Below are 27962 nucleotides of genomic sequence, written 5' to 3'. Positions count from 1 at the left end.
ACCACTGAATTACAGGCTCCTGACTTGAGACAGGCACATACAGAATGTCGTGTAGAATTATACCCTTATTCTTGGAGTGGGGCTATATTGCATTCCCTTTGCCTGTCCTTCCCTCAATTCATTTGTCCTGCTGTTTGTATTTCATCCAAGACATATTTCTGTTACAATTTTGTCAGGTGCTAATGAACAGAATAATCTTTTATTTAGTCAGGAGCTTGGTAGCAAGGAATTGTGTAATGTGAGCACTTTTCTGATCTGTCAGACACCTACCTCTTGTTTGCCAATACTTTTCTTTGATATAGTGAATGAAATTTTTTTGGTACTCATTTCTCCAGGACTACTGTACATTATGAGATCATATTTGGTCAGGGGCTTGACAGTGATGAGTTGTAATGTATGTGTAGTTTTCAGATATGTCAGACACCCATTTTGTGTTTTCTGCTACTTTGAATATTGAGAGGGGGTAAGCTTAGCATGACAACTTTTGCATTCTTGTTAAAGAGATATCTACATGTATACAGATTTAAATTGTGTTACAAAACTTTTCAAAAAACATCTTTTTTTATTTAAAATTGAAGTTTAAACAGCCACAGATAGCTAGAAACTTTTTACAATATGCTTAAGGTATATATGCTAAAAATACCTTCAATGCGATATGTAAAACATGTTCATATATATTTGCAAGATTTTCATTTTCCTGATATGGCTCCTTTTTTATACAGGAAAACCTGACATTGAGGTACTTGTTCAGTAGCATTAAAATTTACATAAACCATTTGTTAGTTGCTGAACAGTTTATGAACCATTAAACACTTGATGAATTTAATTTTGATAGTTTTGACATTATAGTTATTAATTTGATTGATCTTTGGTTATTTATTATTCACCAATTTCAGCAATACACAGCTACTAATTTAACTGAAACAAATTATGTTATAATTTTTACAGTTATAGAATTATAGATTATCAATGGTTTTTCAAATGAGAGGGTGTTTCACAGCTACAATCTCATCGTAGGATCAACAGCACTGAGATGAGATGTGGCAGAGATATATCCTCAAGTTTGAAAGAGCATTGATAATCTGTTTATCGCTATTTTGTCTATGACGTGGTTGATGTTTACATAGTGGTCTTGTTTAAATGTTAGATTTTAGCCTGAACTTGTAATTGGATGACACTCTTACAACATCTTCTGAAACTAGCAAAATTCAACTTTGGTGGAATGGTTCTTGAGTTGACCCATTTTAAAATACTAAATAGCTGCCCCATCTGTCTTCCAAAAACTCTGTCTTAAAAATATAGAAATCCAATCAACATTGTACATATAATAGGTTACTGTTGTTCTAGTATGAGATTGTTCTGACGTCTGACAGTCTTTCTTAGGACTGTTGGCCCCTAGCAAGTCCTAAAAAAAGACTGTCAGATGTCAGAGTAATCTCGAACTACTGTTCTTAGCGATTTGGGCATAAATAATACAGTAATTTTACGCCACGACTTAATTTGTAATGCAGTTTTGCACTAAACCAAGGAATAAACTGTAAACATACCAATTTTTGTGATTGGAAAATAAATAAAAATTTGAATATAAATCATTGCATATATGTAAAATACTCATTTGTATAAAATAAAATGGAAGATCACCTAAATAAATTGCTGTGAAGTGGGCCAGAAAGGGCTGAAGGCAAAAGTATCCCCAAAAATAAGTTGGTTTACAGTAGTTGGTATGAATCAGTTATTAGGCATGGGATATTATTTATATCGCAGTTTAACATTACAATTAGGGGAAATTTTAAGTAGCTCTTCAATTTGTTTATGGAATAATCATAGTGATTATAGAAAACCAAAAATCACTGGGAATCAATCAGTTATATAAATGTCTTAATAAGCCATGCAACATCAAATTTACCTAAGAGCCATCTTACAATAAGTACCTTATCATTTGTCAATGAAGAAGATGACTTTACAGAAAACCAGTCTCTTTTCTAGACCAATTTAATCATGCTTATAAGATTGTTACAGTGTGGTAACCATTAATTTACATCATATTAATAGGATTTTGTCTGATTTTTTATAAACCTCCAAGGAAACCTTGTCATATAAGCATATATTATCGGTTAATTATTGTCATAATATGGAAATAAGTCTCCTGATGCGAGGAGATAGTACTTTTTGTCCTGTAGTTTCTAAACATAAATTGCAGCAAGTGACAAACCTTCTTATAGGACATGTTAGGTATAACGACATTAATACTTGAAGAAATCCAGTTAAGTTAAGAGTAATTCCATAAAAAAATCTTTAAATTTGTATATAAGATGATCTTCTTAGACAGAATAATTTGACCATTATTGAGATGAGTTTGAAAGACAAGTTTAGTCCATTATTGTCTTATGATATAAAGTAGACAGATCATTGATTGTATATTCTGATCAATGATTCCTGGTCTTTATCTCAATCATCTTGTCTGGGAAACTGCTAATACAGGAAAATAGGCATGTCAAACACTCAACCGTTCACTGACTTTCTAGGATTTTGTTACGTAATGGGATTTTCAAAGTGAACAACTAGGAGAAGTTGGACAAAACATGTCGTACAAACACTTCAGACTATTCTTAAGAACTGGGTGCACTTATTTTACTGTAGATCTTCAGAATCTGGCCTTGCTGACTTAAAAATTTGCAGTACTATTATCGTACTAATGGACTCAAAATTAATCAATCTTTGAAATTTGTGTTTTGAGCATAAATTTTGTACGCTGAGCATTTTGTAAAGTTTTATGGTTGTAGGCCCTTGTAGGTTTGTGAAAAGCATATTCTTAAATCAAATTCTGTTTATATAATTAGAAAAGTATAGTGGATAACACTAAAATAAACAAATTATAAAAATTATGTCTAACTCATACAAAGCAGTGGGTTACAATTAAAGGAACCAATTACTCAACGTTTGACAAATTTTGCACATATAATCAGTATAGGTAGTGCATAAAATGCACAGTTTATTTCAATTATTGCACACAAAATATCTTTGAAGAATGGATAATTCTCAAAGATGATGCTTCTGTGTTTGAGGCCTTATCATCTAATTAAACAAAATAATCTGTCATACTAAAACTAGATGTACATTATATATAGTAGGCATTAGTATAGATGAACTGTGATGATTTACAAAGTTCATAGTTTAATGTCAAGGTCAGCTCTATATATCAACAGTATACACAGTAAATGACAGGATGTATATATTTTATGCCTCCACCACTCAGTGATCAGGACATGTAAGTTTATGCCTCCACCACTCAGTGACCAGGACATGTAAGTTTATGCCTCCACTACTCAGTGATCAGGACATGTAAGTTTATGCCTCCACTACTCAGTGACCAGGACATGTAAGTTTATGCCTCCACCATTCAGTGATCAGGACATGTAAGTTTATGCCTCCACCACTCAGTGATGAGGACATGTAAGTTTATGCCTCCACCACTCAGTGACCAGGACATGTAGTTTATGCCTCCACCACTCAGTGATCAGGACATGTAAGTTTATGCCTCCACTACTCAGTGACCAGGACATGTAAGTTTATGCCTCCACCACTCAGTGATCAGGACATGTAAGTTTATGCCTCCACCACTCAGTGATCAGGACATGTAAGTTTATGCCTCCACTACTCAGTGACCAGGACATGCAAGTTTATGCCTCCACCACTCAGTGACCAGGACATGTAAGTTTATGCCTCCACCACTCAGTGACCATGACATGTAAGTTTATGACTCCACTACTCAGTGATCAGGACATGTGAGTTTATGACTCCACCACTCAGTGATCAGGACATGTAAGTGTATGCCTCCACTACTCAGTGATCAGGACATGTAGTTTTATGACTCCACTGCTCAGTGACCAGGACATGTAAGTTTATGCCTCCACTACTCAGTGACCAGGACATGTAGTTATATGACTCCACTATTCAGTGACCAGGACATGTAGTTTTATGACTCCACTACTCAGTGACCAGGACGTGTAGTTTTATGACTCCACTACTCAGTGACCGGGACATGTAGTTTTATGACTCCACTACTCAGTGACCAGCACATGTAGTTTTATGACTCCACTACTCAGTGATCAGGACATGTAGTTTTATGACTCCATTACTCAATGACCAGGACATGTAGTTTTATGACTCCACTACTCAGTGACCAGCACATGTAGTTTTATGACTCCACTACTCAGTGATGAGGACATGTAGTTTTATGACTCCATTACTCAATGACCAGGACATGTAGTTTTATGACTCCACTACTCAGTGATCAGGACATGTAGTTTTATGACTCCACTACTCAGTGACCAGGTCATGTAGTTTTATGACTTCACTACTCAGTGACCAGGACATGTAGTTTTATGACTCCACTATTCAGTGACCAGGACATGTAGTTTTATGACTTCACTACTCAGTGACCAGGACGTGTAGTTTAATGACTCCCACTACTCAGTGACCAGGACATATAGTTTTATGACTCCACTACTCAGTGATTAGGACATGTAGTTTTATGACTCCACTACTCAGTGATTAGGACATGTAGTTTTATGACTCCATTACTCAATGACCAGGACATGTAGTTTTATGACTTCACTACTCAGTGACCAGGACATGTAGTTTTATGACTGCACTACTCAGTGATCAGGACATGTAGTTTTATGCCTCCACTACTCAGTGACCAGGACATGTAAGTTTATGCCTCCACTACTCAGTGACCAGGACATGTAGTTATATGACTCCACTATTCAGTGACCAGGACATGTTGTTTTATGACTCCACTACTCAGTGACCAGGACGTTTAGTTTTATGACTCCACTACTCAGTGACCGGGACATGTAGTTTTATGACTCCACTACTCAGTGACCAGAACATGTAGTTTTATGACTCCACTACTCAGTGATCAGGACATGTAGTTTTATGACTCCATTACTCAATGACCAGGACATGTAGTTTTATGACTCCACTACTCAGTGACCAGCACATGTAGTTTTATCACTCCACTACTCAGTGACCAGGACATATAGTTTTATGACTCCATTACTCAATGACCAGGACATGTAGTTTTATGACTCCACTACTCAGTGATCAGGACATGTAGTTTTATGACTCCACTACTCAGTGACCAGGTCATGTAGTTTTATGACTTCACTACTCAGTGACCAGGACATGTAGTTTTATGACTCCACTATTCAGTGACCAGGACATGTAGTTTTATGACTTCACTACTCAGTGACGAGGACGTGTAGTTTAATGACTCCACTACTCAGTGACCAGGACATATAGTTTTATGACTCCACTACTCAGTGACCAGGACATGTAGTTTTATGACTCCACTACTCAGTGATTAGGACATGTAGTTTTATGACTCCATTACTCAATGACCAGGACATGTAGTTTTATGACTTCACTACTCAGTGACCAGGACATGTAGTTTTATGACTCCACTACTCAGTGACCAGGACATGTAGTTTTATGACTCCACTACTCAGTGACCAGGACATGTAGTTTTATGACTCCACTGCTCAGTGACCAGGACATGTAGTTTTATGACTCCACTACTCAGTGACCAGGACATGTAGTTTTACCCTAGTCTGTCATACCTTTTTCCATTATCCAGTCGTTTTCCTGACTCTATCATTATTCATCTATATATATTGAGCTGATATTTTGTTATTTTCAATTTTTGTGTTTGATGATGAGTTACAGATCAAGCCTCTGTTCTATATGACTACTTTTCAAGGAATATTATGGCCTTTATAATTTTGCAGAAATTATTTTGCATTTTTGTCCTCACAACCTTTTGAAAAGGCTTCAACATGAAACATGAAACCTTACCATTAGCTTGCACTAAGACAAGATAGTCATAGAAAGCAAAATATGATAAAAAAAAGCATACCTTTCTTAGTTCCTCTAACCATGTAGCAAGCTTTATTAAAGAAACTTTATGTTCCTCCTTACAGGTAAAAAAAATAATAGTTTGTGGAATCACAAAGAATTTATTTTGATTAAAAAAAATCAGGTAGTTCTATTTTGTGGGAAAGAAAATTAATTATTTCTAATTCATTTTTGCATTATTCATTTGCTCTCAGATAGAGAGACCATAAGATGTATTGATTTTCCACCTTATAATTTCAGTAATTATTCTTTTAAGCTCTTATTTTATCTTCTTTTATTACGATTTATTTTGGTAACAAAGTGTTTAATCAAAACAACAAGCTCTGTAATTATGGTCTGAACAGGGTGTCTGTCACGTAGAAATATTGTATTGCAAGGTTGATGTCTTCAACTTACTTTTAAGAGTCTAGGCTAGATGTAATGTACTATATATTTAAGGGCACATTGAAGAAATTTGAAATACAGGAATTGTAGATTTCAAGGTCCAAAGAAGGTACAATGTATGAGGTATTGTCATCATTTGACATATGCTGTCTGAAAGAAACATCTTTAAAAAAACAACTCTGTCTGAGTGACCAAAAGCAGGTTTTGCAAATTTTGGCTTTTAAAGTCAAGGGTGCTCATCTTTCTGAATCTTTCTTGATATATGCAGTTAGACTAATGTCTGAATGCTCCTTTGGACATTTTTGGTGAAAAATTCATTGGATTACTGCAGTCGCAAACCAACATGACATCCATTGCCATACATTTATATATACACTGATGATTTTTTCTGAAATTTTGTGGCAAATTTTTTCATGATTTGGAAATGAAATATGATGAAAAAAATAGCAGTTATTGTAGCAAACTCAGTTTTGTGTTTTTACCCAAAATGATAATTATCTGATTTTATTTTAGATTTCAATGATTTCTTTTATGTAAAACACAAATCCAAAACTCTTTTTTCACGTTTAAGAGAAGATTTCTATCTAAAAAAGGAAACAAGCAAACAAATCCCCCCCCCCCCTCCAAAAAAAAACCAGTAAAATCTGTCTAATCCTGTTAAACACTTGACAAAACCCAAAGCAAAAGAACAGCCCTTTTATTATACGACCGCAAAAAATTTTTGCGGTCGTATATTGGTATGACGTTGGCGTCGTCGTCGTCGTCTGGCGTCGTCCGAAGACACATTGGTTTTGGCACTCTAACTTTAGTTTAAGTGAATGGATCTCTATGAAATTTTACCATAAGGTTCAATACCACAAAAGGAAGGTTGGGATTGATTTTGGGGGTTATGGTACCAACAGTTAAGGAATTAGGGGCCAAAAATAAGCATTTTTGTAACTTCCAGACATAACTTGTGTGTTAGTGTATGGATCTCTCTGACATTGTACCACAAGGTTCCATATCACACAGGGAATACTGGGATTAATTTTGGGGGTAATTGCCTCAAAATATTAGGAATTAGAGGCCAAAAAAGGGGCAAAAAACAAGCATTTTTTTAGTTTCATGACAATAACTTGTGTGTAAGTGTATGGATCTTTCTGAAATTGTACTACAAGGTTCCATATCACAAAGGGAAAGCTGGAATTGAGTTTGGGGGTAATTGCCCAAAACGTTTAGGAATAAGGGGCCAAAAAGAGGCCAAAAATAAGCATTTTTCTAGTTTCCAGACAATAACTTGTGTTCAAGTGTATGGATCTCTCTGAAATTGTACCACAAGGTTCCATATCACACAGGGAATGCTGGGATTGATTTTGGGGGTAATTGCCCAAAACGTTTAGGAATAAGGGGCCAAAAAGGGGCCAAAAATAAGCATTTTTCTAGTTTCCAGACAATAACTTGTGTTCAAGTGTATGGATCTCTCTGAAATTGTACTGCAAGGTACCATACCACAAAGGGAAGGCTGGGATTGAGTTTGGGGGTGATGAATCATAAGGGGGTTCAAAAAATTTGGGGGGGGGATTTTTTTTTTTTCCTTTTTTTTTTCTTTTAAAATTTTCCATTTTAAGTTGGTTATTTCTGTTTTATATTTAAAAGCAAATAATAACAATATGGTAGGAGATACACACCAAACAGGATGTGTAAATTATTATAAAATAAGTATTGTGCAATAGCAAGAAATTTTCAATTGCACAGTATTGCACAATAGCAAGAAATCTTCAATTGCACAGTATTGCGCAATAGCAAGAAATCTTCAATTGCACAGTATTGTGCAATAGCAAGAAATATCCAATAGCACAATATTGCGCAATAGCAAGAAATTGTCAATTGTACAGTATTGCGCAATAGCAAGAAATATTCAGTTGCACAGTATTGTACAAAAGAAGATACTTTTAAATTGCTTATTTCTTGACCAATTTCAATGGGGTTTTATTCTTGAATTCTTGGGGTTCTTTAATATGCTGATTCTAACCGTGTATTAAGTTTTTGGATTTTGGGCCCCGTTTTTAAATTGGTCCACATTGAGGTCCAAAGGGTCCAAATTAAACTTTGTTTGATTTCATCAAAAATTGAATTATTGGGGTTCTTTGATATGCCGAATCTAACCGTGTATTTAGATTCTTAATTTTTGGTTCTGTTTTCAAATTGGTCTACATTAAGGTCCAAAGGGTCCAAAATTAAACTTAGTTTGATTTTAACAAAAATTGAATTCTTAGGATTCTTTGATATGCTGAATCTAAACATGTATTTAGATTTTTGATTATGGGCCCAGTTTTCAAGTTGGTCCAAATCGGGGTCCAAAATTAAACTTTGTTTGATTTCAACAAAAATTGAATATATGGGGTTCTTTGATATGCTGAATCTAACCATGTATTTAGATTTTGGATATTGGACCATAATAGGTGAATGTCCAATTTAAAATTTTTAAGTTCTTAGACCACATTCATTCTGTGTCAGAAACCTATGCTGTGTCAAATATTTAATCACAATCCAAATTCAGAGCTGTATCAAGCTTGAATGTTGTGTCCATACTTGCCCCAACTGTTCAGGGTTCAACCTCTGCGGTCGTATCAAGCTGCGACCTGCGGAGCATTTTATTGCTGTTATAGTTTGGCATGTCTTGTTTAGTAAAAATTCATTTTTATGCCCCACCTAGGGGCATTATGTTTTTTAGGTCTGTGCATCTGTTCCTTGTCCGTTAGTCTGTCCGTCTGTCCCGCTTCAGGTTAAAGTTTTTGGTCAAGGTAGCTTTTGATGAAGTTGAAGTCCAATCAACTTGAAACTTAGTACACATGTGCCCTATGATATGATCTTTGTAATTTTAATGCCAAATTAGAGTTTTGACCCCAATTTCACAGTCCACTGAACATAGAAAATGATCGTGTGAGTGGGACATCCGTGTACTATGGACACATTCTTGTTTTACATAATATTGTTCCTCTAAAGTCAAATACTAGGTGAAGTTTCAACACTTTAAGGCTTGCAGTAATAAACTGACTGATGATTAAAATTTTGATTTTCCTTTTCAAAATTACACATATAGAATAAATGAAATACTGAAGAAGAATAAAAATCATTTTAAGGGGAATCCCTTATTTAGATCTAAATCAAAGTTTGAATAGAATGAAATCTCAAAAGACGAAAATAATGTGATTTTGCCATATATTTTTTGTTTCATTTTCATTTTCTATCAGATTCTTAATCTTATGTATAATAGTTTCATATTAATTGCTGTAATATTATAAGATTTAAATTAGGATTGTCACTGTCTATAATTTACAAATGATGATCAAAGTATCATAGATACAAATATCATTTTCTATTTACCTTGCAGATCTTGTTCTTTGTTATAATCAAATTTTAAGTTTCCAGAAAGATGAAATTGGGGGTTTGAAAAGTGTAAATTATAAAGTTGAATAGTTCATTCTACAATGCCATGTGAAACGTAGCACCTGAAGTTGTAGTTTTTGCAACTTATTTCACTGACATGAGAATTATGTTGTTTTTATTGTCAACATTTTTCAATCAATAATGGACAATCTCAACCTGAAAAGGTGCAACAAATGATCTCCTAGCAATGTTGATAAAAAATTAGATATTGAACACTCAGTGGTATTTTTAAACTCAGAGTAAAAGATCAAATTTAACTGTGCTTTGATGTTGTACGCAAAAATGGAATTTCTAAAATGCTGAAATAGGACATGATGATTTGCTGCTTTTAGAAGATCAGTAAAACAATGTCATATAGATTTAATATCACAAACATGTTGTGCAATCTTATGTGCATAAGCAAAAGGCTGTTTGATCTTTGATGCAATTTATTCTTCTGACTTGCAGAGAATTTTTGACTCAAATCTAAAAAAAATAGTTATTTTGAAATTAAATCATATCTCTTAGTAACTAGTCAAGATTATAAAAACCAGATGCTTCTATTCTATGTATGGAAGATATTTTTTAAAATTATATTTGAAAAAACTGCTGTGCTTATTAAATTTCATGAACATCTATAGAATATAGTTAATAAACTGATAACTGTGGATTTCATTTATTTTTCAGTGGTATCAATTTTCAGGAATTGAGAAACAAGTACTTTAGTGAAAACTTGATTTCTAGATTTTGCCAAAGTTTGCATACAATCAGGAATTTATACTTTTTTGAACACTTCAATTCATGGTTAACATATATACAAATGAAATCCACAAATGTTGGTACTCCACAAATAATAATGAATCCACAGAATGTGTTAAACATTGGCGCTAGAAATCAGATGGTAATTAATGAATACATATTTTTGCATCATGCCTGCAATTATGTGAGACATAGGGCTGCTATTTCCAATGTCTATGTTGGTGGCTTTAACCATAGTTTAAGCTTGTGATTAGATATCACTGGTGCAACAGATCTCATAGTTAACAGTTTATTTATCTATAGCAAATTAATAGTCTACGTGATCCCTCTACAGTTTATTTATTTATAGCAAAAATAGCCTAAATAATCCCTTGTATAATAAACAAATACCCTAGGTATGATCCCTCATAATAAACAAATACCTTGCAAGGTCCCTCATGTAATAAACAAATACCCTGTAAGATCCCTCCTGCAATAAACAAATACCCTGTAAGGTCTCTCATATAATAAACAAATACCCTGTATGATCCCTCAAATAATACATATGCAGTTAAATAATACTGTTACAATTATAAATGAAACTGAATAGAACCCTCATCTGTTCAATTGATTCAGTTCAAACACCCATCAAGTTGCTACAGTTTAAAATATTAAACAATTATTGTTTTTCTGTAAAATCTATAGGCACACATCAGCAATTCTTTTCAAACCAGTTATTGATGTTAAGAACTTAATACTTAATGTTGAATAGGGGTATATCTGTCAGATAAAGTGTTGACTTGTGTTGAAAAACGTAGAGAAATACTATGATAGGTTATTGAACGAAGGTACCTTGTTAATTTGGACTAATTGTATTTTATTCACAAAATCAATTCAATTATGGGGCCCATGCACATGGGACAATCTTTTAATTACAAGTTATATTGACCGTATGGAGTAACGATATTGACTTTAGCATAGAAAAGTTGCATAATGTTTCTTAAACTAAGATGAAATTGATTAAAAGATGTTAATTGATAATAACATTTTCTTGTTGTAGTTGTGATTGGTTTATTGACATAAATTTCATTAAAGCCATTGGATTTTCAGTTTGAACTAAAGGTTACCTGAGAGAAAAAGAAGCATTTACATACAAATAAGAGAAGGAAAAAGAGAAAACAAAGATACAGGATTAAATATACAACTTGAGGGTAACTATATATTTATTATTTCAGTTTTGTAGGAAAATGGAAAAAAAATGTTTATAACTTTTATTGATCTTACATTTAGTAGAAACGTATAAAACAATTAAAGGACTGCTTTAATGAAAAATTAAAATAAATTCAATGCTTGAAACGACATGATAATAACGGTGTCAACATTTTGTATTACCGTGCATATTTTTATTCTATTATTATTCTATTAGTCAAAATGTATGCCACATTGTGTTTTTTATAAATGTTCATTTCATTTATGAAAGGTTATTACCATTTTTAGCACAAAATTCCATTGGTACATGGTTAAATAACCTCTTCAATTAATTGATGTGTTAAGAACTGATAAAAAAGGAAGTAATTTTCATGATAAAAGTTCTTATGTGCTTCATGACTTGGTTGACTATAACAGAATATTTGTATCACAGATGACCATAGATATTGTTCGATTGGTCATAGAAATAATCAAATCAACTTTTCCTTTGTTTATCACACAATGTGACTTATCAGCTGTTTATACATGTCATAAGTAACAGAACTGTATCACTGATGAAGTAGGAACTGCTAAATACCCTTCTTGAGTATCAGAGCTCACCTGTGACTTTTGTTTTGATTTGGTTCTGGACTGTTGTTTGTCTTTTTGACTTTTAGCTTTTATATGTGGGGTTGTCTGTTTTACTTTATTTTTTATAGCCATTTGTATTTTCAACCCTTTTCCATGCCACTTGAAACATCCAGTTATGAACCAAATATTTTATAATTTGTTCCTGCTATCGTGTATTGTCGCTCTTTCTGAAAATGACATCAGAACATTACCAGTACATTGTATATGAAATTTTGTTCAAATTTATATATTTGGAGTATATTGCAATTTATAGATACAGACTGTCTGGAATGCACCTTAATATTCTAAAGGAGTGACAGCACACTACTTGTAATTTTATTTTATCAGCAATTTATGTCAAAAATATCATGAGATTCCTGTCATACTTTGTTATGTAAATGAAATACTATATGAAAAAAGTGAGATGGGACCTTAGAGGAGGGCTTATAAAGAAGTATATATATGGTTCATTGAAATTTTATCATTACATGTTTTAATTTTTGAAAAAAATAGTTGCAGTTTTACCAATAAAAAATGCCTCCACCCCTTTTGTGTTGTCCTTCCTTTCACCCTTTAAAAAATTTAGACTGCCATTGTTGTTTCATTTTAATCATAAACTAAAATATTCCTTTTATGTTCATAGTTTAAAAAAAAAAAAAATAAACATAGGTATAGCACCAGGTTGCACATGGCATGAAATTTATATAAACATTTCCTCTTCAAAAGAGACAGACAATTTCTACATATTTCAAGATGTATGGCACTATCTTGTTTGTTGAATACTGCATTCCCTTGTCAAAATTGATTTAACTGCTGTTTGTGGTAAATATAATGATCAATGGTCAATAGTTTGTGATCATTAAAACATTTTCTTTACCGCAGTCTTTAGTGGTTGTTAGTTTAGAATACAGAGAGTTAACTATTGTAAAAAGACACCATAAGATGCTTAATTGCAATGTTATGGATTATTTTATATTATTAAATGGGATGTGTTTTCATATATATAATTGAATTGGTTTTTGTTGTTGCCAAATTAGAGAAACGAGTAGGTTTGATTTTTTATCAAATAAACTTAGTCTATTAGTTTGAGTTGATGTGGTAGCTAGTAATCATTTGACTTTATTAAATCTTGTATCAACGTTCAATATTATCAAAACTGGTATGCTAATATAAATGCTATTGCAAAAGTGTCTATCTATAAATGTTTTGAATTAGATTTTTGTATGGAGAAATATTTCCATTATTATTTTAATACCAACATACTTACCATATTCAAAGTGGAAGTTTAAAATTAAATTTAGAAACAGATCGCAATGACAATGTTACAAAACAGTTGTCTTTGTTGATGTTGTACAAGGAATATAATATATCATTTCCTGTTGATTTGCTCCGTATAAAGAACACTTAGATATAACTTTTTGCCAAAATATATTTGTTCATGGCCAAATGTAAAGCTTAAAAAACTGTTACAAGCTGGGTCAAAAAGCTTAATAAAGAAACTATGTAACTATTTTAAGGTGTCATGAAAATTAATATCACAGATTATTAGTTAATATTGTGTATGTGCTATGATAAGTTATCTCTGCATAATTTGATTGTTCTCTGTATTCTGTTATATAATAGTTGTCATATATTTATGTATATACCTTGTTATTTTGCTGCAGCAATGTTGTTGCTAATGCAGTAAAGATTCATTCAATTCAGTATTGCCAGCAAGAAGCTATAATCTCAGACCTTCAATGCTGAGATAATGGTTTTGTATGTTCGTTACCAGAAAATAGGATTGTATTTTATTTTATTATGTAATGGTTTGTTTAGATTTATTATAAAAAAAAAGAAGATGTGGCATGGGATATTATCATGCATACCCATGACACAATTTCTATATGAAGAAAAGTAGATGTGGGGTTTACACAATTAGACAGTGACCCCAAAGACAAAAAATACCAAAAGTCCTCTAGATAGGGTGACATCAGCCGACAGCGCCAAAAGTTTTAAATGGTTGGAATGTTCCATGTTAGGTTTTTTCTGTAAATTATGATAGCAAAGCAATACATTTTTTTGTTAGAAATATTTTTAAATTATAATGTTTGGAAGAATCAACATTTCTACCTTTCTGGTAATTTTGCAACAGGAATTGTATGAAAAGCCAAGGCTTATGGTAGAATTAAAACATGTAATTTTTGTGGCAGGATGAAAATCACAATAATCAAAAGACATTTTGTATGTTTGATACTAATATGCTACTGTAACAGGAATTACAATGATTAATCTTAATTGCAAGTTGTCAAAGATTTGCACACATTAAATACTGAATTAATAGCATCTATGATCAGTGCTATGAACTGTGATGAGCCTCTTGTTTAATTTGTTTTAGCTATCAGGAAGTATTATTACGCAACAACACTTTCGAAACAGAATAATAAAACTAAATAATCAGCATTTTACCACTATAGATGTAAAGGAATTGTATATGTAAATGAATTTTTAATGTTACAGTAAATATACATCAAGGCTTATTATTCTCAATGCTGTATTTATAATCCTTATTATATTTTATGTAATTGTTCAGACCCTCCTTCCATACAAACATATGCCATTACAATAAGTACTATGTTTACATCAGAAAGCTTTTTACAAAATAATCTTATTCCCAACATTCCATACAGTCAAATGTCCTTAGCATACCACATTCCTGTCAATGGAAGGGGATAAAGTTCAGGCTTTTTCATAAGCATTGAATTGTCAGATTAGTTTTCCCATAAAATCAATGGGAATAAAATATTTCAGAACTATTGATTGTGTCTTGCATATTGTCAATTTTCTGTGAAACAAATTATACTTGAAATATTGGTTTATAAACGATCAAATGCAATCATTTCAAAATCTTCTAAAAGTTCCAGTATTGGTCTCCATCATCCTATAATCATTATATAAAGCAATAAAACAAAAGTTTTTGTATGTGTTTCAGACAGTTTAACAGTCAAGCAAGGTTTGAAAGTGTGATAGTCTTTCTAAAGGTGTAAATTCTTAGAACTGTGGCTACATTTTATACTTAAGTTATAAAAGGAATGGTTGGATAGATTGTAATCATAAAAGCTATGTTTATTGTGTAAACATTGGAAATTCTTGTGGGTTTTTTTTTAGCTGCACATTGCATCAGTCTATGATCAAATTTGGTATGTAGTTAATATAAAAATGCAGAGATGTGTTATGATTGCCAATGAGACAACTGTCCACCAGAGAGGTATGATATAACAATGCAGAGATGTGTTATGATTGCCAATAAGACAACTATCCACCAGAGTGTAAATGAAGTAGATGTATTAGCAATTATAGGCAAGGCTTTTTTTACTTTTTCATTTAAACAATAAGGAAATCAACCTTAACATTAACATGCTATATTGTGATTCTTTTGGTTACTGTTTTAAATCATTGCTATATGCTAGCTTAAGGTTTAGTGTTGTGTTTGGTTTTTTACATATATTTTATGAAAGTTTCCTCAAGTTAATCATCCTTTTTGAAAAACTTCTAACATTTTATACATCTAAAACCCTGTCTTACAAATCTATAATTGAGTTATCTTATTATAAAATTTGCATTGAAACAGTAGTTATTTGATACCAATAAAAACCAGATTACAATTTAGATACATTCATCAGAGTAATTGGGGATAATTGAATTACATTTATGCCAATGGCATCTTATAGTTAAGATAATTTTATGAAATTAGATGCATTTTTATGGCACAATAATATTCATGTGTACAAATATCTTTGTAATTTCCATAAAAACACGAATGTCATCAGTTTATTGAGGCTGACAGATCTTACAAGATCTACCAATTACCTGTGTTGAGATCAAAAGACAATTATAGATTTCCCATCAAGAAAAGGTTTTATATCCCTTTGAAATGAACACTGATTGTTACATAAAAGGATGCTATCGTAGTTTGCTTGTAAAATTTCATTATGCATTCATTTGATCCGATTTTCATTCATATGCAGTAATTAACTAAGACTTTAGGAGCAGTTATACTCTTATGGTTGAATGGTAAGTTAGATTTTACATAGATTTCTGAAAATAGGAGAAAAAAAACCGTTTAAATTATACTTTGATGTTTTGAATAAGTATACCCACTATCAGTGGATGTGGTGTCTTGTTATTTATCTTTTTATAATGATTTAAGGGTGGGCAAAAGACCCAACATTTAGACTGAAAAGGGAGAATTTGAAAAAAAATTGTTGCTATTAGATTTTCTGTTCATATTGCCACCAATATTCACAACTGGTATTGACAAGATATTTTTTGTCTGTAATTTTCAAGTTTAAAAATAATACGATTTTAGTGAAACTGAGTTTGTAACTGCATCAGGTAGAAGTCAGAAGTTTTTTTTTTTTTATGACAACAAATTATTGACCAAAAAAATATCGACTTATCCTTTGGAAAATACGGTACAATGCCTTAGTTTTCTGTATTATGTTATTTTATTGTTGTTTGTCTTTTCGTTGTTTTTTTTTTCTTTTAGCCATGCTGTTTTCTGTTGTTATTTAGTCCAATTCGGTAAAAACAGTCACTTAGACAACTTCCTGTTTGGGTCAAGTGACGCAAGAACAAAGGTCACCAGTAATGAGCCAAAGGCGGGAAACGTGAAGAGAGTAAACATTTTGAAAATTGTATAGTTTATGATCCAATTTTTTAAACACAAATTAAAGTAAGAAAAATGCTTTGTTTGAAGTGTTTACAATTGTTTAAACATAACTCTTTGAAAATTTTTATTCACAGTTCATTGTTTAAACATGGCCCCAGATAGCTTCAACTGTTTTGAAAGAGTTGTGTAATTTTAGAACTTTTCTGGATTGGAATAAATAACAATAAGGTGTATTACCCCCTTGCTATCTTTTCTATCTGTTTTCCACTTGTATTATTATGATTGTACATTGTATGCTCTTTTTGATTAGCCTGTGACATTTATGTCTCAAAAGCGAAACATAGCGATGCTAGATTCCAGCATCAGCAGCTTCAACATTTAGGTTCAGTCTGTGGTTAAAGTTATTTTAGACATCAATTACTTTGTCAAACCTTCATAGAATTTTATGAAACTTTGGCAGAAGCTTTTTTATGTGGAGCCTGGGACATTTATGTTGCGGAATCGAGACAAGTGAGCCTACATTCAATCTTTGACAGCTTCAAAATTAAAGTTCGGTCTGTGGTTTAGGCTTTTTAAATGTCAATAACCATGTCAAATTTTAATGAAATTTAATAAAATTTGACAGAAGCTTTTTTATGACCACAAGAAAATGGCCAGAGAAAATTTTGATTATATTTTTTTTTCCATATTTTTCCACATTTTTCTGATAAAATAGACAGTTTTTACAGTTAACATTTTGATACAGTCTGTGCTTAAAAGTCTGTCAGTCATCATTAACTTTGTCAGTCCTACATGGAATTTTATGAAATTTGGATAAGAGCCTTTTTATTATCAAAAAACAGTATCCATAGCAAAATAAGAAAAACATTGTTTTTTTCTCATTTTTCTGTGTTTCACTGATTAAAGGACTAAGTTGTTTTTTTGCAGTAAACATGTAGATACAGTCTGGTGTTCAAATTTGTAAGACATCAATTACCTTGTCATGGAAAACCTTTATAGAATTTTATGAAACTTTGACAGAAGCTTTATAATTAGATAATGTCTGAAGCCAAATAATGAAAATATATTTTTTTCATTTTTGTCGAGCCTGCGACTTTTGTCGCAGAAAGCTCGACATAGGGATAGTGATCCGGCGGCGGCGGCGGCGTTAGCTAACTTCTTAAAAGCTTTATATTTTAGAGGGTGGAAGACCTGGATGCTTCATACTTTGTATATGGATGCCTCATGTTACGAAGTTTCCGTCAGTCACATGTCCAATGTCCTTGACCTCATTTTCATGGTTCAGTGACTACTTGAAAAAAAAGTTCAGATTTTTTGTAATGTTAAATTCTCTCTTATTATAAGTAATAGGATAACTATATTTGGTATGTGCGTACCTTGCAAGGTCCTCATGCCCGTCAGACAGTTTTCACTTGACCTCGACCTCATTTCATGGATCAGTGAACAAGGTTAAGTTTTCGTGGTCAAGTCCATATCTCAGATACTATAAGCAATAGGTCTAGTATATTCGGTGTATGGAAGGACTGTAAGGTGTACATGTCCAACTGGCAGGTGTCATCTGATCTTGACCTCATTTTCATGGTTCAGTGGTTATAGTTGAGTTTTTGTGTTTTGGTCTGTTTTTCTTATACTGTATGCAATAGGTCTACTATATTTGGTGTATGGAAGGATTGTAAGGTGTACATGTCTAGCTGGCAGGTGTCATCTGACCTTGACCTCATTTTCATGGTTCAGTGGTTATAGTTGAGTTTTTGTGTTTTGGTCTGTTTTTCTTATACTGTATGCAATAGGTCTACTATATTTGTTGTATGGAAGGATTGTAAGGTGTACATGTCTAGCTGGCAGGTGTCATCTGACCTTGACCTCATTTTCATGGTTCAGTGGTTATAGTTGAGTTTTTGTGTTTTGGTCTGTTTTTCTTATACTGTATGCAATAGGTCTACTATATTTGGTGTATGGAAGGATTGTAAGGTGTACATGTCTAGCTGGCAGGTGTCATCTGACCTTGACCTCATTTTCATGGTTCAGTGGTTATAGTTGAGTTTTTGTGTTTTGGTCTGTTTTTCTTATACTGTATGCAATAGGTCTACTATATTTGGTGTATGGAAGGATTGTAAGGTGTACATGTCTAGCTGTCAAGTGTCATCTGACCTTGACCTCATTTTCATGGTTCAGTGGTTATAGTTGAGTTTTTGTGTTTTGGTCTGTTTTTCTTATACTGTATGCAATAGGTCTACTATATTTGGTGTATGGAATGATTGTAAGGTGTACATGTCTAGCTGTCAAGTGTCATCTGACCTTGACCTCATTTTCATGGTTCAGTGGTTATAGTTGAGTTTTTGTGTTTTGGTCTGTTTTTCTTATACTGTATGCAATAGGTCTACAATATTTGGTGTATGGAAGGATTGTAAGGTGTACATGTCTAGCTGGCAGGTGTCATCTGACCTTGACCTCATTTTCATGGTTCAGTGGTTATAGTTGAGTTTTTGTGTTTTGGTCTGTTTTTCTTATACTGTATGCAATAGGTCAACAATATTTGGTGTATGGAATGATTGTAAGGTGTACATGTCTAGCTGGCAGGTGTCATCTGACCTTGACCTCATTTTCATGGTTCAGTGGTCAAAGTTAAGTTTTTGAGTTTTGGTCTTTTTTTCTAATACTGCATGCAATAGGTCTACTATATTTGGTGTATGGAATGATTGTAAGGTGTACATGTCTAGCTGGCAGGTGTCATTTGACCTTGACCTCATTTTCAAGGTTCATTGCTCAGTGTTAAGTTTTTGTGTTTTGGACTGTTTTTCTTAAACTATAAGCAATAGGTCAACCATATTTGTTGTATGGAAGGATTGTAAGGTGTACATGTCTAGCTGTCAAGTGTCATCTGACCTTGACCTCATTTTCATGGTTCAGTGGTTATAGTTGAGTTTTTGTGTTTTGGTCTGTTTTTCTTATACTGTATGCAATAGGTCTACAATATTTGGTGTATGGAAGGATTGTAAGGTGTACATGTCTAGCTGGCAGGTGTCATCTGACCTTGACCTCATTTTCATGGTTCAGTGGTTATAGTTGAGTTTTTGTGTTTTGGTCTGTTTTTCTTATACTGTATGCAATAGGTCAACAATATTTGGTGTATGGAATGATTGTAAGGTGTACATGTCTAGCTGGCAGGTGTCATCTGACCTTGACCTCATTTTCATGGTTCAGTGGTCAAAGTTAAGTTTTTGAGTTTTGGTCTTTTTTTCTAATACTGCATGCAATAGGTCTACTATATTTGGTGTATGGAATGATTGTAAGGTGTACATGTCTAGCTGGCAGGTGTCATTTGACCTTGACCTCATTTTCATGGTTCAGTGGTCAAAGTTGAGTTTTTGAGATTTGATCTTTTTTTCTAATACTATATGCAATAGTTCAACTACATTTGGTGTATGGAAATATTTTATGATCTATATGTCAGTCACACAGGTTTTATTTGACCTTGACCTCATTTTCAAGGTTCATTGCTCAGTGTTAAGTTTTTGTGTTTTGGACTGTTTTTCTTAAACTATAAGCAATAGGTCAACCATATTTGTTGTATGGAAGGATTGTAAGGTGTACATGTCTAGCTGTCAAGTGTCATCTGACCTTGACCTCATTTTCATGGTTCAGTGGTTATAGTTGAGTTTTTGTGTTTTGGTCTGTTTTTCTTATACTGTATGCAATAGGTCTACAATATTTGGTGTATGGAAGGATTGTAAGGTGTACATGTCTAGCTGGCAGGTGTCATCTGACCTTGACCTCATTTTCATGGTTCAGTGGTTATAGTTGAGTTTTTGTGTTTTGGTCTGTTTTTCTTATACTGTATGCAATAGGTCAACAATATTTGGTGTATGGAATGATTGTAAGGTGTACATGTCTAGCTGGCAGGTGTCATCTGACCTTGACCTCATTTTCATGGTTCAGTGGTCAAAGTTAAGTTTTTGAGTTTTGGTCTTTTTTTCTAATACTGCATGCAATAGGTCTACTATATTTGGTGTATGGAATGATTGTAAGGTGTACATGTCTAGCTGGCAGGTGTCATTTGACCTTGACCTCATTTTCATGGTTCAGTGGTCAAAGTTGAGTTTTTGAGATTTGATCTTTTTTTCTAATACTATATGCAATAGTTCAACTACATTTGGTGTATGGAAATATTTTATGATCTATATGTCAGTCACACAGGTTTTATTTGACCTTGACCTCATTTTCAAGGTTCATTGCTCAGTGTTAAGTTTTTGTGTTTTGGACTGTTTTTCTTAAACTATAAGCAATAGGTCAACCATATTTGTTGTATGGAAGAATTGTTAGCTGTACATGCCTGCCCAGCATGGTTCATCTGACCTTGACCTCATTTTCATGGTTCATTGGTCAATGTTTAGTTTACTTGGTTAATGTTAAGTTTATGTGACAGTTGTAATAAAGCTTTATATTTAGGACTATCAACATAATATCAATGATTAGTAAAGAAGGCGAGACATTTCAGCGTGTGCACTCTTGTTCAGTATTTTACTGATAGATAGACATATATTTTTGCAATAAATGTTTACAGACAGTCTGGGATTATTTTTTTTCCCCATGATTAATTTGTATACCTTCATGGATTGTTATGAAACTTGAACAGAAGCTAATCTTCAATATCAAGAAATTTCACCTGAAAAATGCAATGATAAAAAAGGTCTGTGTTTTACTGATAAATGGAAAGACTTTTCATCTATACACTTTATCACTGACAGCAGAAACCACAGCAAAGACTCAGGTTTCAGGGAACCCTTTACAATTTTTTTATATACATGTAGTTAGATGTGTTACACTGATATTTTTAGAACATATGTGAAGCATCGATCATTAGATTTCTCCTGTTGTACCTATTCTTTTTCTGGTATACAGTTACAACTTCATCACATTGAAGATTACGTACTGTTTGCATGTGTGGGAAATGTAAATAAAAATATATAAAAAAGTGTAAAACATTAATAATTTTAATTTTGAGAGTTTGTTTTTTGTGTGATTATATTAAGTGATTAAAAACTATGTACATTAATATTTATTAAGTTAGATTGTATTGTAGAGAGCAGTTGGTGTCAACTGTTCTCTGAAGGATTCAGTTGTTGGACATGCTATTATAACTTGTGGTAGCAATTGTTCTACTGACCTATTGTATGAGGAAAAAAATGACCATTTATAGATTTCTTTTTATTGTAGTAGAGATTTGCCCGAATTTTTGTTTTGTTTTTTTTCTTGTTCTAGTGTCTGTTGGCATTTATATTGCTAGTGATGGTATTGCAATTAGCCTGTGTACAACTTTGTAAAACATAATAAGTCTGGTTTTTAAATGGCGCTGTGCAAGTGTTGGCCATTCAGGTTTGTTTATAGTTTGATTTAAATAGTAAATGATCATGGTATTTCCATAATTGGCAAGTAAAGATCTAAGACGATGGTCTGGAAAGCCCACTATATCACAAACCAGTATTTTATGAGTTTTATATATTCCCTAGATCTATTCTTGTTAGTTTTTATTTATTTAGTTTCAAATTACAGAATTGATTTAGACATTTCAATCAGTGAGTTTTACAATTAGATATTGTTAATTTGTGTTTTGTTATTTGTGACATTTATTGTTTTCTATTGTTAGAAAACAGAGTTGTACTTTATTGACATTTAAAAGCAATTTTAGTGGAATCTGACTGATTTGGAATCTCTTGGAGTTGTATTTTTTTAGTGCAAATAGGGTTGAAAGCATTTTTCTTAAGTGAAAATAGCAAGATATAATATCCTATATTTGGGGAAAATCTGTTTAGGAGTTAAAAAAGGGGGGGTATACTGTTTTACCTCTGTCTGTCCATCCGTCTGTCAGTCCATACATGGTCCGAGTACACAGTTATTTCGTAGTGCATTTCTTTCAGACAATAAATGAAAATAAAAAAAATCCCACCTGCGCTTTCTCAATAATATTTTTACAGTGTGTTGTACTACTTTTGGGACAAATTATATCAAAATTATAGAAAACTTCATCGGCTCTAACTCAAAATATGGACAATTCTATGTTAAGGGGGTCTTGAAATCTTTTGACAGCTTCCGAAGTGCTAATTTTTAACCTTTTTCAGCTGGACCAAATCACTACTTTACTTTACAATTCATGACCCAAATTTTTTTACAGTGTAATTTCATCCCCCTACTTGCTATTTGAGGCATAAAACATGAAGGAATACATTTGGAAGGGGTACTAAAAAAATTGGCAAGCAACACACTGTCCACACTAGGGACTTTATTCGTGGACAACGAAAATCAAAGGACGATAACTGTGTACTCGGACCTAATAGGATAGAAAAATTTGACCAATCTTAATAAAACTTGGTATGACTAAAGCTTAATAAATTATGAGACTGCTGACAAAGTGTCATGGCAATAGGATATATATTATAGACAATATGATAAATTCTATATTCAACTTCGCGTGTTAAATTTTGACGTTTAAATTGAAAAATTTCAACTATCAACATTTGGGGCTTTAAAAATTAAAATATTGCAAAAAATTACATTTTAAAGGCCTTAATATATGACATATTATGTATTTAAAGCAATAGAATACTCATTTGATTTATCAGACTTATCACAATTATTTAAAAGTCAAATTTATATGAGCCTGTGCCAAAAAATGGAGGTTTTCCAATGAAGGGGGGCCTTACATGAAGATGTATTATTTTCCAGCAATTTTAAATTTGTGGAGTTTTTTGGTTATAAATAATCCTTACATATGTATTAAATGTACTTCAAATGGAAAGAAAAATTACAAATAGCATACCATATTAGAATAAAAGGGTCTTAAGCCAAGTAAGACTGAAAATAATTTAGGGTCAATTTAGGCTGTAGCACATATTTACATTTAAAAATGCATACTGAAGCTATAGGAAATAAAAATTTGTGTCTTTTTTATAATTTCTATACTCAGGTTACATGATACAATAAATCTGAGCATAAAAGGACTCTTGCATTCAACTTTTTTTGCAGACAGTATGGTCTGATACAAAGATTTTTCACTTTTTAGTGAAAAACTTGCATGCAATTTTAGCCTCAGCAGGCTTATATTTGAACCACTTGCTATTTAACATAAGAAAAGAAAGATACTATGTGAAATGAAACAGGTACAAAAGACATTGTGAAGTGCTTTTAATACAAATTTAGTGAAATCTTTATTATGGACTTCAACTTTCATGTACCTAGGTCCTCACATTTAACTTGATCCAAACAGGCCGTTACACGAGGGTCATTTATACAACACATTTTGCACATATTGCCTGAGATAATCTTATTTTCTGTAGATTCAGAGTTCACAAATGAGTAATACAACTGGCATAAAGCATAGAAAAACAAATATTGACACAGGAAAACCTGTCACATAGAAAGTCAGAATGCCACTTATGCATCAAAATTGAAAAAGCTTTGAAATGCTTATTTTGACCATATAATGCCAAAATGGGTAATTTTTGCAGAATTTCTATCAAATAAAAGTTTAAATCCTTTAGTTTCATGCTATCTGACAAATTGACACCATTAAATCATTCAGGGAAGTTGCCAAAGTACAGATTCTATATTTACTGATTTCGCCTCTTAGGTCCGAGTACACAGTTATTTCGTAGTGCATTTCTTTCAGACAATAAATGAAAATAAAAAAAATCCCACCTGCGCTTTCTCAATAATATTTTTACAGTGTGTTGTACTACTTTTGGGACAAATTATATCAAAATTATAGAAAACTTCATCGGCTCTAACTCAAAATATGGACAATTCTATGTTAAGGGGGTCTTGAAATCTTTTGACAGCTTCCGAAGTGCTAATTTTTAACCTTTTTCAGCTGGACCAAATCACTACTTTACTTTACAATTCATGACCCAAATTTTTTTACAGTGTAATTTCATCCCCCTACTTGCTATTTGAGGCATAAAACATGAAGGAATACATTTGGAAGGGGTACTAAAAAAATTGGCAAGCAACACACTGTCCACACTAGGGACTTTATTCGTGGACAACGAAAATCAAAGGACGATAACTGTGTACTCGGACCTAACATCCGTCAGTCCGTCCTTCCGTCTCATGAATATTTTTCTTCGCATCTTTCTACGGAACTACAATACAAGGATCTCTGAAATTTGGTTTCGGGGTTTATATAAGTCAGGTATCAGTGTGATGCCTTTTCAGATTCATCACTCAACAACTTCCTGTTTACCGAACACTTGTATCATTTTACACATGATAGCCAAGTTGAAAATTTTCGTCACATTTTTCTCAGGAACTACAATACAAGGATTTCTGAAATTTGGTTTCAGGGTTTATATAAGTCACCTATACCGTGTGATGCGTTTTCAGATTCATCACTCTCAACAACTTCCTGTTTACACAATTTTTTGGATGGGGGTATCATCAGTGAGTAGTAGCTTGCAGTTTAACTTGTTTTATATTTCTTCTTTATACCCAAGTTTTAGAGGATGATAACCAAAAACATTAATGTGTTAACCTGTTTTCATTTCATTCTGTATTTTATCTACAGTAACTTGAATAACTGAAAACTAAAATCCATAAAAGTCCATACCTTAAATTTGACAGAGGTCAATGTTGTCTTTATGGTTTTAACACCTGATTTAAAAAAAAAATCATCTAGACTACAAGCAACAAATTAAGATAACCTGTGTATGGTTTTTGATACATAGAGTTTTTATACCCCTGCTTTAAAAAAGTTGGGGTATACTGTTTTACCTCTGTCTGTCCATCCGTCAGTCCATCCGTCGGTCCATCCATCCGTCAGTCCGTCCTTCCGTCCCATGAATATTTTTAGTCGCATCTTTCTCAAGAACTACAACACAAGGATTTCTGAAATTTGGTTTCAGGGTTTATATAAGTCAGCTATACAGTGTGATGAGTTTTCAGATTCATCACTCAAAAACTTCCTGTTTACCGAAATATTTGGGTGGGGGTATCATCAGTGAGCAGTAGCTTGCAGTTTCACTTGGTTTTTTTTATTACTAATTATTGATAATTAAGGAAGTCTTGAGTTAATTATTTTTAATTGTCATTAGGGTGAAGGCTTATCTTATCTGATCCCAAATGAATGGCTGAATTATGAATTTTATAAATACTATTTTTTGCATACAAGGTAAAATCAATTTAACAAAAAACTTTCACAATACATATATAATAATAAACATGTTTGATCATTTATTAATTTCCATTTAGCACTTAGGTCTAGATAGATATTCAATTATATGATGATAATTGTAATATAAAACAGTATGTGCATTGATTAATAAATAAGGATTTTTGATGTCTGAATAGGTTTTTCTTCTAAGAATTTTTACAATGTCAGGCTTTGACCTTTGAAGATATTAGAACATCAAGATATAAATTTAAATCACCATTTACTCTTGATTAGATATAAATTAACAAACTTAAAACATCCATGGTTTAAGAACTTTTATAACATTTATAAACATGATCATAGACCATTTATAAACATGATCATAGACCATTTTTAAACATGATCAAAGAACATTTATACACATGATCATAAAACGTTTATAAATATGTTCATACAACATTTATAAACATAATCATACAACATTTATAAACATGATCATACACCATTTATAAACCTGATCATACACCATTTTTAAACATGATCATAGAACATTTATAAACATGATCATACACCATTTATAAACATGATCATAGAACATTTATAAACATAGATATAGGAAGATGTGGTATGAGTGCCAATGAGACAACTTTCCATCCAAGTTACAATTTATAAAAGTAAACCATTATAGGTCAAGGTACGGCCTTCAACACGGAGCATTGGCTCACACCGAACAGCAAGCTATAAAGGGCCCCAAAAAAATTACTAGTGTAAAACCATTCAAACGGAAAAACCAACGGTCTAATCTATATAAAAACGAGAAACACGTATGAACTACATAAACAGACGACAACTACTGTAATCAGATTCCTGACTTAGGACAGTTGCAAACATTTGCAGCGGGATTAAACGTTTTAATGGTACCAAACCTTCTCCCTTTTCTGAAACTATAGTATAACATCACAACATAGAAAGACACACTATAAAATATCAATTGGAAGGCTTAACTCAATCAAAAAACGTAAATTAACACACAATGAACGAATAAATTTGACCTGTGACACCTGAATGCAAATACACAGTTAATAAAAAATCACAAGGGATAAATAATTAAAGTCAAAAGTAAATAAACATGACTGTACATCATTTATAGACATGATCATACAACATTTATAAACATGGTCATAGAACATTTACAAACATAACAGCAGAACATTTATATGGGTAACCTTTTCCTTGTCTTTTTAGTAGGTTATGTTTTTAATAATGAGATTGTCATGCAAAAATGACAGTCTTCTTTGCCTTTTACTGTAATTTGTTTATATCATTCCTCATCTGTGGGCTTTGATCAACAGAAGTAACATTATCACCATTTAGCTTAAGGATTTTTGCTACTCTGTTTCAAAATAACAAGCTTCTTAAAAGAATGTTATAAATTGGTAGTATATAAATAAAGGAGTTAAAAAAGCAGAAAAAAATTAGCGGTCTGTGTGCTTGTTTTCTTGATATAAGCCATTGAAAATTTGGCAGGTAATGATTCTCTCTAGATTTTTCTTACATTTAACATCTTTTTTCTTTCAAAAACTATGAAAAAATAAGAAGAATTTTATAAGATTTTCAAAAATGGCTTTTTAAACAATATGTAATATAATTATGAAAAGAAAATTGCGGGTTAGCCGGAAAATTTTTTAATGACCCCACATGGATAAAACTAGAGGTTTCCAAAAATCTGACAAAAAGTCAGAAACAGGAGCAGCAAACATCCTTAAATTTCCTCTAACCAGTACTTAGAACCTCTTGAACTTGCAATTATTTGTGAGCTTTTGCTTAAAGTTGAAAGCCTCACAGTGTAGTTTATAAGATAAAGAACAGCAAAATAAAGTGCTTTTTCATTGCTTTTGG

At 32.5% G+C, this 27962-nt stretch overlaps 1 protein-coding gene across 9 annotated transcripts in view; it reads left to right on the top strand.

The window, feature by feature from the left end:
- Positions 1-27962, top strand: part of LOC127735644 (complexin-like) — a 134949-nt gene that overhangs the window by 42245 nt on the left and 64742 nt on the right. For 6 of the 9 annotated variants that reach the window (XM_052245887.1, XM_052245886.1, XM_052245891.1 and 3 more), the window contains one exon: positions 11560-11660. The gene's annotated coding sequence lies outside the window, so the exon portion shown is untranslated. Of the gene's footprint in view, positions 1-11190; positions 11298-11559; positions 11661-16297; positions 16321-27962 lie in introns of those variants that run through there. The other 3 variants (XM_052245883.1, XM_052245885.1, XM_052245890.1) reach the window with 3 other exon arrangements.

The sequence above is a fragment of the Mytilus californianus genome, unplaced genomic scaffold (genome assembly GCF_021869535.1).
Source record: "Mytilus californianus isolate M0D057914Y unplaced genomic scaffold, xbMytCali1.0.p SCAF_3, whole genome shotgun sequence".
Lineage (NCBI taxonomy): Eukaryota > Metazoa > Mollusca > Bivalvia > Mytilida > Mytilidae > Mytilus > Mytilus californianus.
The sequence above is the reverse complement of the archived record's forward strand: the minus strand, read 5'-3'. Positions and strand labels throughout refer to the sequence as shown.